Genomic DNA, 13,506 nt, shown 5'->3' with positions numbered 1-13,506 from the left:
AAACACTCCTGCGGCCATACATCGAGGGAACCTGTGAAGGGAAGGTCATCCCCAAACATATAATGTATTCCGGAATCCCTTCATCGACGTTCCCTCCCCGCAATAAAAAAAGAACACAGTTAACACACAAATGCACAGCGAGCAAAAAAGGGTACTTAACTTGCTGCGCAGCAGCAAAGAAAGAGGAGGTCTGCGTAAGATGGTGGAGCTTTCTAGGAGTTGGAGACCGTGAGGAAGGACTACGTGGCAGGCTATCTCTTGGATTTATGGGATTTGATGTTCATGGACTGAGTTTTACTTTTTCTTATAAGAGCAAATGACGTTTTTTCTCTGTATGTTACAAGAAAAAATCATTTTATTGCTTTTCTGGCTGCTGTGTTTATGATGTTGGATTAAAGCGGAGAAAGAAAAGCTTAATCAGAGCCTCCGGTCCTGGCATAGAATTAACTTGCAATGCAATCTAATCCTACAGATACATAAATTAATAGTTTACTACATGTCCTGGTAGAGCCTAACCGCAAGTCTGCGTTTGTGTTATACCAGGGTCTTCATCTTTTCGATAGTGAGAGCTACTTCTGATCGAGGAGAATCATCCTGATCTACTGCCTTTATCACGTGGCTTTGCTAAGGGTAGATAAATGCCAAGCAACTTAATTGCTGCCCTAGAGCGCCCAGTCCTGCTGCTGTGAGCACATAGCATTTGTAGCAATGGGTTAGGAAAGGTTTACCTGTAGGGCCCCTAAGCCTTTGTAGCACTGTTAGGTTTACCTGCGGGACCCCAAGCATTTATAGAACTGGTAGGAACGGTGTATCTGTGGGGTCCCCAGGGACCTGTTATGTTCATTTTATTCTTATTAACGAATCACACCTGAGAGGTGAGTGTCTCACTGAGGGTTGTGGCCTCTTTGTCATGCAATACATGGGATGGCATTGTTCTCTCTAAGTGAGTGTGAAGACAGAAGACTTCTATTATCGGGTGAGTTGCCCTCCTGTTCATTGGCTCCTGTCCAGATCCTGGCCCTGCTTTAACAATTCAAGATTAATGTTCAGTAGTGGCAGTCACAGAATAAGGACTGTGAGCAAGACCTGCTGTAGAGTTTTCGTTGTCCTAGGAAAAATGTCTCAATGTAGGAAAAGGCCTGTTTTGGACTTGTTTAGCCTTCACTTTTTACCCGGAAAATGATATAGTTTTTACTGGAAGTGCACAGGGTCCCTGCCAACCAGGTCCCCTGAGCCCGATCTCCTTCCCTAAAGTGTACCTGTCGTTTCCACGATTGTCACCCCATTAGCTTGCTTATAAGTCTCTGGTAAAAGATACCTCTGGTACCAAGGGCCTTGTTGTTTAAGAGGGTCTCTAAAGGCTGCAGCACAAATTATGCCTCCCTAAGGGACCCCTCACCAAGCACATACATACATACTGCCACTGCAGCTGTGTGTCTTGGTGCAGACAAAAATGAAGAGTCGACATGGCACACATCCCTGTATGCGATGCCCATAGGGACTGTCTGAGATATAGGTAAGACACGCCTCTAGCAGGCCTTATAGTCCACGCTGCTTTAGGGATATCTCCTGTGAGGGCATATCTGCTCGAGCAGATATGCCCCAGCAATATCCTTGTCTATCCCGGGATATTGCAAGTGACCAGGGAAGCTCTATAGTACGTACATTGGCTGCACACTTTTCGTTACGAGTTCCACAGCTCCATGAAGGTTTCACTGAAATATGGGATATTTGCTACCAAAGATCTCAGCATAATAAACCTGTGCCGATTGCAGTGTCTGATTTATTAAAAATTGCACACAGAGTGCCCCTTAGAGGGGTCCCCTAAGATCTACCAATCCTTAGTGTGATCATCGACTGTCCTAAGCAAGCCTGCTACCACCAGACAGTGTTCTGACCACATGGGTAGAGTGCCTGTGCACTCTGAGGTCGAGAACAATGCCTTTCCTGGGTGGAGGTGTTCACTCCTCCCCTGGTCAGGAAGAGCTATCTGTGGCAGGGATTTTCAAAGGACCTGCCGCTTTTGTAATGCGACCCCAGATGCCCACTACGCTCACCCTACTAAACTTGGGGAAAGAGAAACGTTTTTAGTTTTTTCCTGAAGCATCTCTCCTGGGCCTCCATCCGGAGGTCCATTGGGAGAGCATTCCATTGCTTGGCCGCCAATAAGGCGGAAGGACCGACCTCCCATCCTGGCTTTCTTAATGGCGGGTACGCACACCAATCCTACCCCACCTGACCTCAGCTAACGTGTGGGGACATAGGGGGGTCAGGAGATCCGACAGATACGGAGGGGCCCTTCCCTGCAGGATCCGATGACAGACACAAAGTGCCTTGAAAGTGACTCTTTCTTTAATCAGGAGCCAGTGTAACCCGGCCAGGGCTGCCCTAGCCAATGCCCTTCTCGGACGCCTCAAAATATGGTGGGCTGCCGCATTCTACACTCCCTGCAGACGGAGCATACACTTGGTTGTTGCGCCTAGATAAAAGATGTTACCATAGTCCAGGCGCGACGTCACCAGGGCATGAACCAGAGTCTTCCTAGTCGCCACAGGGAGTAGGTCCAAGGTTTTACACAGGACCTTCAGGAACCCCGAAACAGGCGCCTGCCACCCGTCTGATTTGATAGTCGAAGGAAAGACTGGGGTCTAACCAAACTCCCAAGTTCTTTGCCTGCACACAGGGCGTAGGTAACCCCCCCCAAGTCCTGGGGCCACCATGCCGATGACAACACAGTCGGGCCTTACCCACCACAAGCACCTCTGTCTTGTTGCCATTCAACTTCAGGCAGTTCTTAGCCATCCTTCAGCCAATTCTTGCATGCATGCCATGAAGTTGAAGGCAGCCGACTCTGGTGCCTGGGTCAGGGAGACCACCAGGTGCATTTAATCGGCATAGGATACGACCCTCATCCCGAACCCCTCAGCAGTCTCCGCTACGGGAGCTACATAGAGATTAAACGGGTCGGGCTCAGGGTCGAGCCCTGCAGCACTTCCTGGTTCAGCATGATGACCCTGGAGTAGTGTTTGCCCTGTCTCACCTGGAAGCAGCGACCCGACAGGAAAGATTTTAGCCAATTCAGGGCATTGCCAGACACCCCACCCTTCCTCAGACACTACCAACGTGTGATGGGCTACAGTGTCAAAGGCGGCACTTAGATCCAACAGGAACAGGATCAAGGCTGCCGTTTGACCTGCATCCACAAATTGCCTGATGGGTTCAGTGGCAAGAAGCTGCGCGGATTCTGTCGAGTACCCAGTTCGAAAGCCGGACACGGTCCCAGCCCTACTGGCCTGTATGCATCCCTGGATGATCCTGAACCAAAAGTCAACTCGTCTTGAAGCCCAGCGACCTCCAAAACCTTGGGAGGACTGCCTGCCTTCGATCAAGACCAAGGTCTCCAGAGAAAAGCAGACCTATTCACAAAGCAACCCTCTTCAAAGTAAAGACTCTGTGACCTGAAGAACTGCGCAGCCTGCCCCCCGGTTTTACCTCTGCACCCGATGTCACCAGCCCGAGTCCAAGTGGCCCACCGGTTCAGCAAGGTTTCCCTGCTCTCAAGAGCCCACTTCCACCATGAGCTGACCTCTCCTGGACTCCTAGAAGTTGCCTACAGCTTCTGCAAGAAGACCCCTCAACCGCGACGTGCACTGGTTAGCCATTTGTGACACCAAAAGGCACCCCTTCACCCGTCCATCCTGGGCCTTGGTGAAGAGGACAAAAGGTGTTCCTACGTCCCTGAGCATCATAACTTACCTCAATGGCTGTTGGTTTCGTTCGATCGGCCTCCTGGCTGGAGCCTGCAGCCCTTTTCAGATTTGGCCTGTCTCCATTGCTTTTCATTGGGCACCCGATGCTGCGTTGGCACCCTGCATCCAGCCGCCCCTGTGCCGCTGGCGTAGAAGTGAAATCTGTAATATAAGGAAAAATAAATGATAGAAAGATAACACGACCACAGCTCTTTGTCAGCTCAGAAGATGGTAGATTTATTACAACAATCAAAACACCAAAACACGTGTGACACGGAGACAATCAGCATAGAAGCCTGAATGTCCAAAGAGTTGATGTGTTTGGCATCCTTTATAGACATAAACCACAAAACCACCCATATGACACGTAGCAAGAAGTATTACACGTAGCACAGTCCACCATGATTCTTATGGCCAATGGACAAAGATCTCTAACAAGAAATCTCCTTGTAAGGTCTGATACATACATACTGTTGCTAACCATGTGATCTAAATGGGCAGTATTGGGGTCAGTCAATCAAATGTAGGCTGCCATGGCTTGGTAAATCTCCATCCTAAAATGCAATTTAAGCAAGGTGACAAATAGTATTGCGAAATCTGTTATTGCTAAAAGACTATTGTGCAAGCGGTGTGTCACGTATCTCGTCTGGGCCTAGAGAAATGCAAGAGCAGCATTTCTCTGATGATCTGTGAAAGGGCAGAGCTACCTAAGATAGAGAATATTAGATATACGCTAAGCTAACAGGGCCTGAAGCTAATACATTTGGTATCAAGAAAAAGATGGCTTCTACATTCCCAAATCTGATACCGAATCAATATACCCTACGCGCCAGCATACTCATACCCATGCTAGTCACTTCAGCCACTGCCTGTTGCTCCGGCTCATGGCTGTGCTTATGGCCACGGTGCATAGAGCGTGAGCAGTAGGAGACAAGGGATGCACAGCAGACTGGGCAGACATGTACCATAATGCAGAGTGTCAATAATGCACCTGCTATTATAATGACAGCCTTTATGACCCATGAGCCCCAACCTGACCGCCATAGCATTAGTTTGTCCCAAAACTCGCCAGTGTGTATGCCATCTGCCTCATCCCTAATATCCTTTATGTTATGGATTGCCCTATCTATGTTCCGGCTGTTGTCAGGAATATATGAACAGCACTTTTGATGGATGACGCGACAGAGCCCACCTTCCTTGGCTAGGATAATGTCCAAAGCAACCCTATTCTGGATCACTACCGCCCGCATGGCGGACAGCTCTGCTGTTATGTTTCCCAGCCCTGCAGCAGTAGAGTCAGCCAGATCCTCAATCATTCTAGCTAACTCATGTATCCTCTGGGAGGTGTATTCTACTCCGGCACCTGGGACCATTACTCCAACAGCTGTCATAAAATGATCAACCCATCCAGCTGACCTCCTCATCCTGGTAGGTCTCACACCTGGTCTCCTAACCTGTGCAATGTCTGAGAAGTGGACCATTCGTGGTATTATTGATGCAAGGTAACAACGGCAGTACCAACCTGGAGGTAGGTAAAAGTATGCCCATTTTCCGCAGACAAAGAATAGTCCTTTGTAACCCACCAGTCCAGGTGAGGACCCAGTATTGCTGTCCGTGATACGTGACATCCTCGTGACGTGTGTGCAGTTACTTTTGCCCACAAATATTTGGTTCACTTTCCTTGGTCCCATTATTCTCCTTATTTTGTTTATCCTGTCCTCACATGCCAACAGTCCTTGTTTTCCCTGTAGTAATTCCTGTAACACACAAGTGTGCGGTATGCATGACTGCTGTGTGGAGCAGTTTTGTACTGTAGCTATGTATGAAGGTAAATCAGGTACTCTGTCCCGCTGTATCCTCTCATCATATAGGATACAGGATGGAGCTAAGGACAGCTATTCCACTCTAAACCTTCGTATATCACCTTCCTCGTTTCTGCTCTGCTTATCGTCATCCTCCTCAGCTCTGTTTATGGATCTCCTGTCAAATGTGCTAAGCATCTCAGTGTGTGACCCAGTAGGGTGCATATTCCTGCATGGTGCCCATTTCTTCTTAGGCTCCCTGGCACCCTGTCTGATACCTGCTATATTGAAAACATGCAGTGTTGGTGCTGCTGTGATGCCAGTGCTTGGTGGTGCCACTAATACTGACTTATTGTGTTCAGTGGAGAGTAACTCGTGCATCAGAATACAACCCATGTATTTAGAAACTGGTAGTATAATGTAGCTCATGCTGTACTGTGTATCTGTTGGTAGGTGTGTGCAAACGTAGCATCCTGAAATGTTCATGATCTGTACATATAATTTCAGCATTTCAACATATGTATCGTTATATTCTTCCCACAATTCTCTTTCTCCTCCTTCTGTAACCTCCTTCTTCTCCAACAGAATTTGGTCTGGCACAACTATGTTGGTCTCCTCATGTTGTATATCTGTACTATTCTCGTACCCCATTCTACCATGAAGAAATGGGATGTCAAAATGGTCTGAAAACACTAAAAATATAATGGTCACAATTATCCCAGATACTGGTGATAGTGCGGCCGCCAGTACATATGGCATCTTCGCTCACTTGTCCTTGGCCTAGGCATTAGTATGTGTTTATAGGACTAGTAGTAAGCCGTTGTTCTCGCCCCAATTGACATCTGTGACAATATGCAACCCACTGTTTTCTATGGCAGCTATAATACTCTGTAAAACCTCAGTACGTGCTGCTGTTTTCTCCTGGGCTGATGGCAGGAAGCCAACTACTGGGAATGAAAGGTCATTCAGTATAAGTGTCTGCAGCACGCTCAATATTGGGGGATATGGCACTGCTACTCTCTGGACAGTTGTTACCTCTACTCTTGGTGATAATGTTGCCACTGTTGACCTTATCGTTATGTACAACACCCTTTCACCCACCACCCGTATTGTTATTCACCTGTGTACTGCATGTGGTGCAACCTGCATTTCTTATCTTTATTAACAATTAATAAAGTGTCCCTACAATATCCATCATTGCCCCCCAGCCAATATGTTGTAGACCAGATATCACGCTGTCCAAGATGGCAAGACGTGTGTTTGCCAGTTCATGGGCCGGTGCTAGGCTTCCAAATGTGGGGAAGGAGAGCTGTTGCAATATAATTTTTTTTCATTTCAAAAACTTTATTCGATTAAAAAGAATCAATCATAAAAGCGAACAATACATATGCTACATAATATATAATCTGATATAGTTGTATAAAAAAAAAAAAAAGATTTGGTGCAACTCAGTAGAAAGGATAAAATAATTAAAGATCATACTTTTCCTTGCGGCCACAGATTTCAATATAAACGTAGCTGTATGAAAGCGGGTATCGTAATCATCTAGAGAAAACAACATCTTCATTGCCGTATTTACTGTTGTAATTGCCCGTTTGGTAAATAATGGCTTTAAATAGGCAACGCGTAGGTGTTTATAGAGGTCACACAAGAATAAAAAATGTACAATACTCTGTTTAGTGGCCCCATCACATGGTCATGGAATAGAGGGGTAATTTTTCATGACTGGGAACGCAACCAAATGGTGGACAATTCCGAGTCTCAATCTAATAAGGACAAAACGATGGGATGGTCTAGTAACAGCCTTTAAATAATCAGAAAAACCAAATGAGTCCCTATTGGAGAAGTAATACTGAGGGATGGATAACTGCATTCTAGAGTCTCTACGCACTTGTGCTTTCTTATGTAAATAAGATTGCTTAAGCTCTTTCTTGGAAAAATTAGACAGGCTCTCCTGATCTTCTAAAAGATTGAGATTAAAAGAATCCCTGGCTGTTCTCACCACCTAGTTAATCCAGGGGATCAGTGAGCTTTTGTCTAGGCGGAGACAATCAGTAATAATACTCCTGGTAAAACCAGTTTCTTTTTTATGCCAGATTGCTCTCCACACCAGCAATGGTCTTAAACATATTAAATCTGAAAGGAACTCCAGGCCCAGTTCCTGGTGTACTATCAGATTAGAAGCAGATGTAGGCAGACAAAGCAATCTTTTTAAGAAGCAGTTTTCTTCAATTTGCAGGTCCCCATGGCAACAGTGCCCCCAGACACCAGATCCGTAGATCGCAATTGCAACGCATCTACAACGGTATATATGTAACATGTCATATATACGACGGTCACCAAGTTTATTAGCAAATTTAAAAACTCCATGGGCACTCTTGGACATCTTAGCCTGTACATTAGATATTTCCTGCGACCACATACCATTGCTACTAAAAGTAATGCCCAAGTAACAAAATTTATTTACAGTTTCTATTTTTTGCCCCTCTATATAAAATGATTTCAGATTCCTAATTTTCTTTCCACAAGGCATGATGAACGTTTTGGTATTATAAATTTTCAGTTTTTTATCCTTGATAAAAACTGCAAACTTGTCCATCAGTTTCTGTAGACCACAGGGGGTTCTCGATAGGAGCACTGAATCGTCGGCGTAGAGCAGGATGGGAACAGCCTGCCCGTCTACCAACGGTGCATCAGAGTTAACCTGCTTGAGCTCGGAGTCTATGGCATTAATAAAAAGAGAAAAAAGAAGGGGCGCAAGGACACAGCCTTGCCTAATACCTAGCCTCACACTGATACAATCAGTACATTCCCCTCCTTGGCCATATCTGATGCGGGCTGAAAGTTTGGAATAAAGTCTGGCCAGGAAATAGACTATCTCTGTTGGGGCCCCTTGTTCTAATAGGGTTGCCCATAGCAGCGCGTGATCGACAAGGTCGAACGTGCTGCTCAAGTCAACAAAACAGAGGAAAAGTGAGCCCTGCTTGGCACGGGTGTACTTCCCTATTAAGAGATCTAGATTTATACATTGTTCTACGGTTCCAAGGCCCTTTCGGAATCCAAATTGGGACCGCACAAGAATACCACAACTCTCGGCCCACTCTCTAACCTGGCCAGCAGCACCCGGCTCATAATTTTGAGCAAAGAATCTAAAAGGGAGATAGGGCGGTAGTTTTTGGCATCCGACCTATCCCCCTGTTTATAAATTGGGATAATTACTGATTCACCCCAACTAGAAGGAGTGCTTTCCATAACAGACGCATTAAAGACCCTGGTCAAGACGGGGCCCCATAATGATGTATCTGCCTTAAAAAGGTCGATGGAGACCCCATCGGGGCCAGGGGCCTTAGCTCTTTTGCTAGATCTAATAGCAAGGTCTACCTCCGATAATGTAATACATAGAGGGACTATTGGCCATGGGTCCGCCTCCGCCATGTGGGAAACCCCCCCTCTCTGTGGATCAAAAATACTAGAAAAGTTAGTAACCCAACAGTCCTCACTAACATGAGCAGTGAGGACCGGGGTTTCATCACCTTTAAGGAAAGCACAGTTAACCGTTTCCCAGAAAAGTTTACTGTCCGATAATTCCACAGCCTTAGTCAGGTTGCCCCGTGCCTCTTCCTGCAATTCCAGTTTTCGACGTTTTAAGTGCCCCTTATAAGTAGCCCTAAGGGCTATAATACTCAACCTGTCTCTGGGTCTACAAGATAGGGCCTTCTTAAGCATCTGTAGTGACTTGGTACACTGTGAATCGAACCAACCCATCATTGGTTTATAATTAGTATGTTTAGTAATCGTCAGGGCATTTACAACTATCTTATTGATCTTATTAAAACTAGTTAAAATACCACAAGAGTCTATATCATCACCCAAACAAATTTGCAGGTCGGGTAGGCACGCTGCAACAATTTTAGTCAACAGTTTTTCCGAATTGTCACCCTTCCATTTTATCCTATGACCATTTGGTCTACAGGGGGCAATGTTAGCGACGACATGTTGAGCTGCTAGTGTTCTATTACCCCATACATGCAATGTTACAGTGACACAGTTATGGTCGCTGATCGCTAGGTCCAATACGACCGGTGCATCACAAATCATGCGAGTGTCGTCTGATACCAGAAGATGGTCAATGACTGTGGCCGCATTCCTCCCAGTGAAGGTGGGGACGGGGTTACCGTCACCATCACCTAGAGGTTGCAACACGACGAGGTCAAATTTGGCAAGAGCGATATTCAAAGACTCTCCATAGGAGCTATGCTTAAAATGAAAGTATTCCTCTCCTCTATCATCAGAAACCCCGCACACCTTGGTCAATGATAAAGGACATAAAGGGATATTGAAATCCCCACCCCACAGAAATACAAAATTAACATGACTAGCCCGAACAATCTCCTCCAAGGTCTTAACGACCTCACACACCGTGGACGTTCGCATAGAGTCAGGCAAATTGTTATAAAAATTGATCAATAAGACATTATTATCATTCTTATGTCTCAACCACAACAATTGGGCATAACATCCAATCATAACGTATCTTATAACTTGCACAGGGAGGTTGACAGAAAGCAAAATAAGTAGACCCCCTTTGGCTCTGCCCATATTCGAGCCTTGTGCTGGGAGATTATAAGCGGCATAACCATCATAGGTAATATCGTCTACACTCCAAGTTTCCTGCAAGCATAGGATGTTGTGGGATTCCAAAGTTTCTTTCCAGCCCAGGATACATGATTTGTTGTTCCAGCCGGCAATATTCCAACTTGCTAGCTTATACCCTCGTCTGTTATTGTGTGACCCTACCATAGGTAAGATATCCCCATCCAAGGATGGAGCATCTACTGCCTCCAAATTTATCCGATTGGAGGATGGATAACTACATCCTTGTTGGTGGGCTGGAGCTGTGTTGAATATATTGCCCTGTTCTACATACTCGCACAGTGCTAGATCTTCCCCGCCATTACATTCATGGTCCTCACTCATGTTTGGTACTATATAATCTGGCAGTTTTGGGATATCCCAGTATCTTTCTTCTACTCCCTCTATTACTTTGAGATTTCTATCTCCCTGTTCGAGGGGGTTCTGAGGGGTAGCATTTAGAGCTTGGAGGGTATGATCTAAATTCTCCCCGGGTTTCTCTCCAGATTTCTCATCTCGTTTCTCCCTCCATGATGGTCAATCTACCATCTCTAAACAGCTGTATCTATTCATCAATGGGATGTTGCTCCATCCATCCCAGGGAGGAATTTCTCTGGGCCTATTCCTAGGGAAATTACCTCCCCGCTCCTCCCAAGCTGGACCCCGAGAGCGGGGGCCCATTGTATGCCAAATTCCCTCACAGGGCGGTCTATTGCAGTTGCTAGGGGGATAGAAAAAGGAAAGATGTTGCGTACCTATGCCATTGTTTATATCGGATTGGCCCCATGAGCAAATGTAATCAACTGTTCGGGCATCTTCAAAATTGACTATGACACAGTCTCCTTGTATTGATTTTCTTCCGTGCCCCACCCAAGTAGCCCTACGGACCATGAGAATCTTACTCGACCAGATAGGAGGTAGTGGTCGATTCGAGTTTAACCAGTGTTGGACTTTATTATTTAAAGACCAACTAGATTCTGTGGCTGGGTCGGCCAGTTCCGGTACTCCGGTCATCACAACCACATAAGGGCTAGCCTCGGGGGCAAATTAACGGGATATCTATTATTAGATAATCCCCTACCCCAGTTCCTGTTGGCGTTTAAGTCAGAAAGCTTAGGAGTCTTATTACTTTGTGCCTGATTTATCTGTAGAGTAGGGCTGGGGGAACTTTCTGCAGTCTTGTTATTTTGTACCTGGATAGTTTGTGGGGTTGTATTAGTAAGCTTTTCCTCAGTATGCCTATCTTTTGCTAGCAAAGATGTCGATTTAACGGCAGGCCCTGGGGGTACTAATTTTTTAACTGATTGTACAGCTGGTGTAATACAAGTCTGTTTGTTCTGCTTTTGCGGCCCATGATTAGGGTTTTTTTATGAAAGCTGTCAGTTCTGTTAACTGTTTTTCAATTAATAATAATCTCGCTTTTACTGGGATAAAACACGATTCAAAGAGGTCCCGCATAATTTTTAATAGTTGACCATCTACCTAATTTACCACTTTACCCTCTAGGGAGTTAACCGAAATATCCAGCAGAGTAGGGCCGGGGGTCTCTTCTGAGACTAGATTTTGGGGCATTGTGCACCTATATCCCTCCCCTCTCCGTTCAGTATGATCTTGCTTCTCTGATATCGTTTGTGGTATCTCTCTAATTTGTTGGACTTTAGGTTTATTTGTTTTTCCCTTTTTTTTCTGCACTGCACCCTCCCTCCTACCCCTCAGCTGTCTTGCTTCCTCTGGTGTAATTTGGGTAGCTAAATCGTTTTTTTTTTTCCAAATCCGTACTTAACTGGTAGTCGGATAATATGTGTGAGGCCGATTAATTGACTGTATTAGGGAGAGTATGGATGTCAGCACGGACTTCCATCAGACCATGGTCCCTTACACGCTCAGGTGTTTTAGCGGTTGCCAGAAGTCCCAGGGAAGATTTTTTAGCATTGGCCAGGGTTAAGTCCTGTGACACTCTTCGCTCCATAATAGAGATACCTTGATCTATAAAACTATTTGCCCTAATGATGAAACTATCCAAGGGGCCTATCAGCTGGGTCTCTCCTGCAGCTATCTTACTTCGGCTACCCCGTGTTGACATGGTGTGGGTTTTAACAATTTGGCACAAATCCCTAATTTAGACTGAGTTAGCAAATAATAATAATAAAATACATACAGATTTACATCAAGTCCGAAAAAAGAGCCGTTGAAGGCGTGGCCCGGCCCGGCCCGGCCTTACACGGCCTCTAAGTGGCAAACCTTGGCCCGGGCTTCGCCCCGTGCTCCGACCCGCGCGCGTCCGCGGATATGGAGGGACTTAAGTGAGCGGAGGTCGGGGGCGGGAAGAGGACCAGCTGCGGCTAATGACCCGCCGCGCTGCTGGCTGGTCCTCGCAGTCCCGCAAGCCTCCTAGTCCTGGGCGCCTTCTCCCGGTCCCGTGCCCACTTCACCAGGCACTTCTACGAACCAGCGGCGAGCGGCACCCGCTACCTTGCTCAGCAGTGGTGGTTTTGGTACAATCAGTTGTACATTTCCCTTCCTCTCCACTCCTGGCCACAATAATTTTATAATTATCACCAATTCTGACTCTTGCACTTCTATTGTCATTCGCCTCAGTCTTCCACTCCTCGGTGTGATCAAAAGCGGTCCAGATGCGGTGGCAGTCATGTAGCTGAAGAGTCTATTTTCACAGTTCAATATACTTTTGGTGCTTCACTATTCCGTGTTATGCTTTCAGCTTTAGATGTCTAACTAGCAGGGTCTTGTATCTCTATATTTGATACAGACACCAGCACCATTTGCAATAAAAACACGTTGGCGCCTTTGCTGGATGCTGTCAGAGGTTACTAGCACATGACAGACGTTCAAGCACTTAAAGGAGACAGATGTCTCTATGATGACATCCGGAGGCCGTGTCTGCTGGGCCCAGCAGAGGGTTGCCTGTAGGGCGTCGATCTGTCTATTGGAGGGATGGTCTGCAGCCAGCAGGAGATCTCTTCTTCCTTATCCCCTGTCGTGCTGGTCGGGCTGGTCCTTCTTGGTGGATCGGAGGTTGTACCTATGGTCCGCCTCAGGTGTTGCTGGTGATGCTGCTGGAGCCTGTCGTCCTGGTCCACGATCCGCTTGGTGTGGGAACTGTGGATCCACGATGTCAATCCCTCGCACTTCAAGGCGGTCGCTGTCGTCAGGAGGACAGTGTAAGGCCCCTTCCACCTAGGCTGGAGGCAGTGCCGCCGGGTGTGGGCCTTAATCCAGATCCGGTCCCCAAGCTGCAGGTCATGTGGTGGCGGAGTTGCTGCTTCTGGAAGAGCCTGCAGGACCGGGCGGTGAAGATAACCTAA

At 46.5% G+C, this 13,506-nt stretch overlaps 1 protein-coding gene and 1 long non-coding RNA gene across 2 annotated transcripts in view; one reads left to right on the top strand and one right to left on the bottom strand.

The window, feature by feature from the left end:
- The window catches only part of LOC144806253 (uncharacterized), a 74,934-nt gene that overhangs the window by 39,119 nt on the left and 22,309 nt on the right, over positions 1–13,506 (bottom strand). Inside the window, exon 2 of the long non-coding RNA XR_013605742.1 lies at positions 3,757–3,911. This is a non-coding gene — a long non-coding RNA (uncharacterized LOC144806253). The remainder of the gene's footprint in view (positions 1–3,756; positions 3,912–13,506) is intronic.
- The window catches only part of LOC144806251 (uncharacterized), a 100,694-nt gene that overhangs the window by 71,795 nt on the left and 15,393 nt on the right, over positions 1–13,506 (top strand). The gene's annotated exons all lie outside the window — the stretch shown is intronic.

Source organism: Lissotriton helveticus, assembly GCF_964261635.1.
Source record: "Lissotriton helveticus chromosome 1_1 unlocalized genomic scaffold, aLisHel1.1 SUPER_1_unloc_57, whole genome shotgun sequence".
NCBI classification, from domain to species: Eukaryota; Metazoa; Chordata; class Amphibia; order Caudata; family Salamandridae; genus Lissotriton; species Lissotriton helveticus.
The sequence above is the reverse complement of the archived record's forward strand: the minus strand, read 5'-3'. Positions and strand labels throughout refer to the sequence as shown.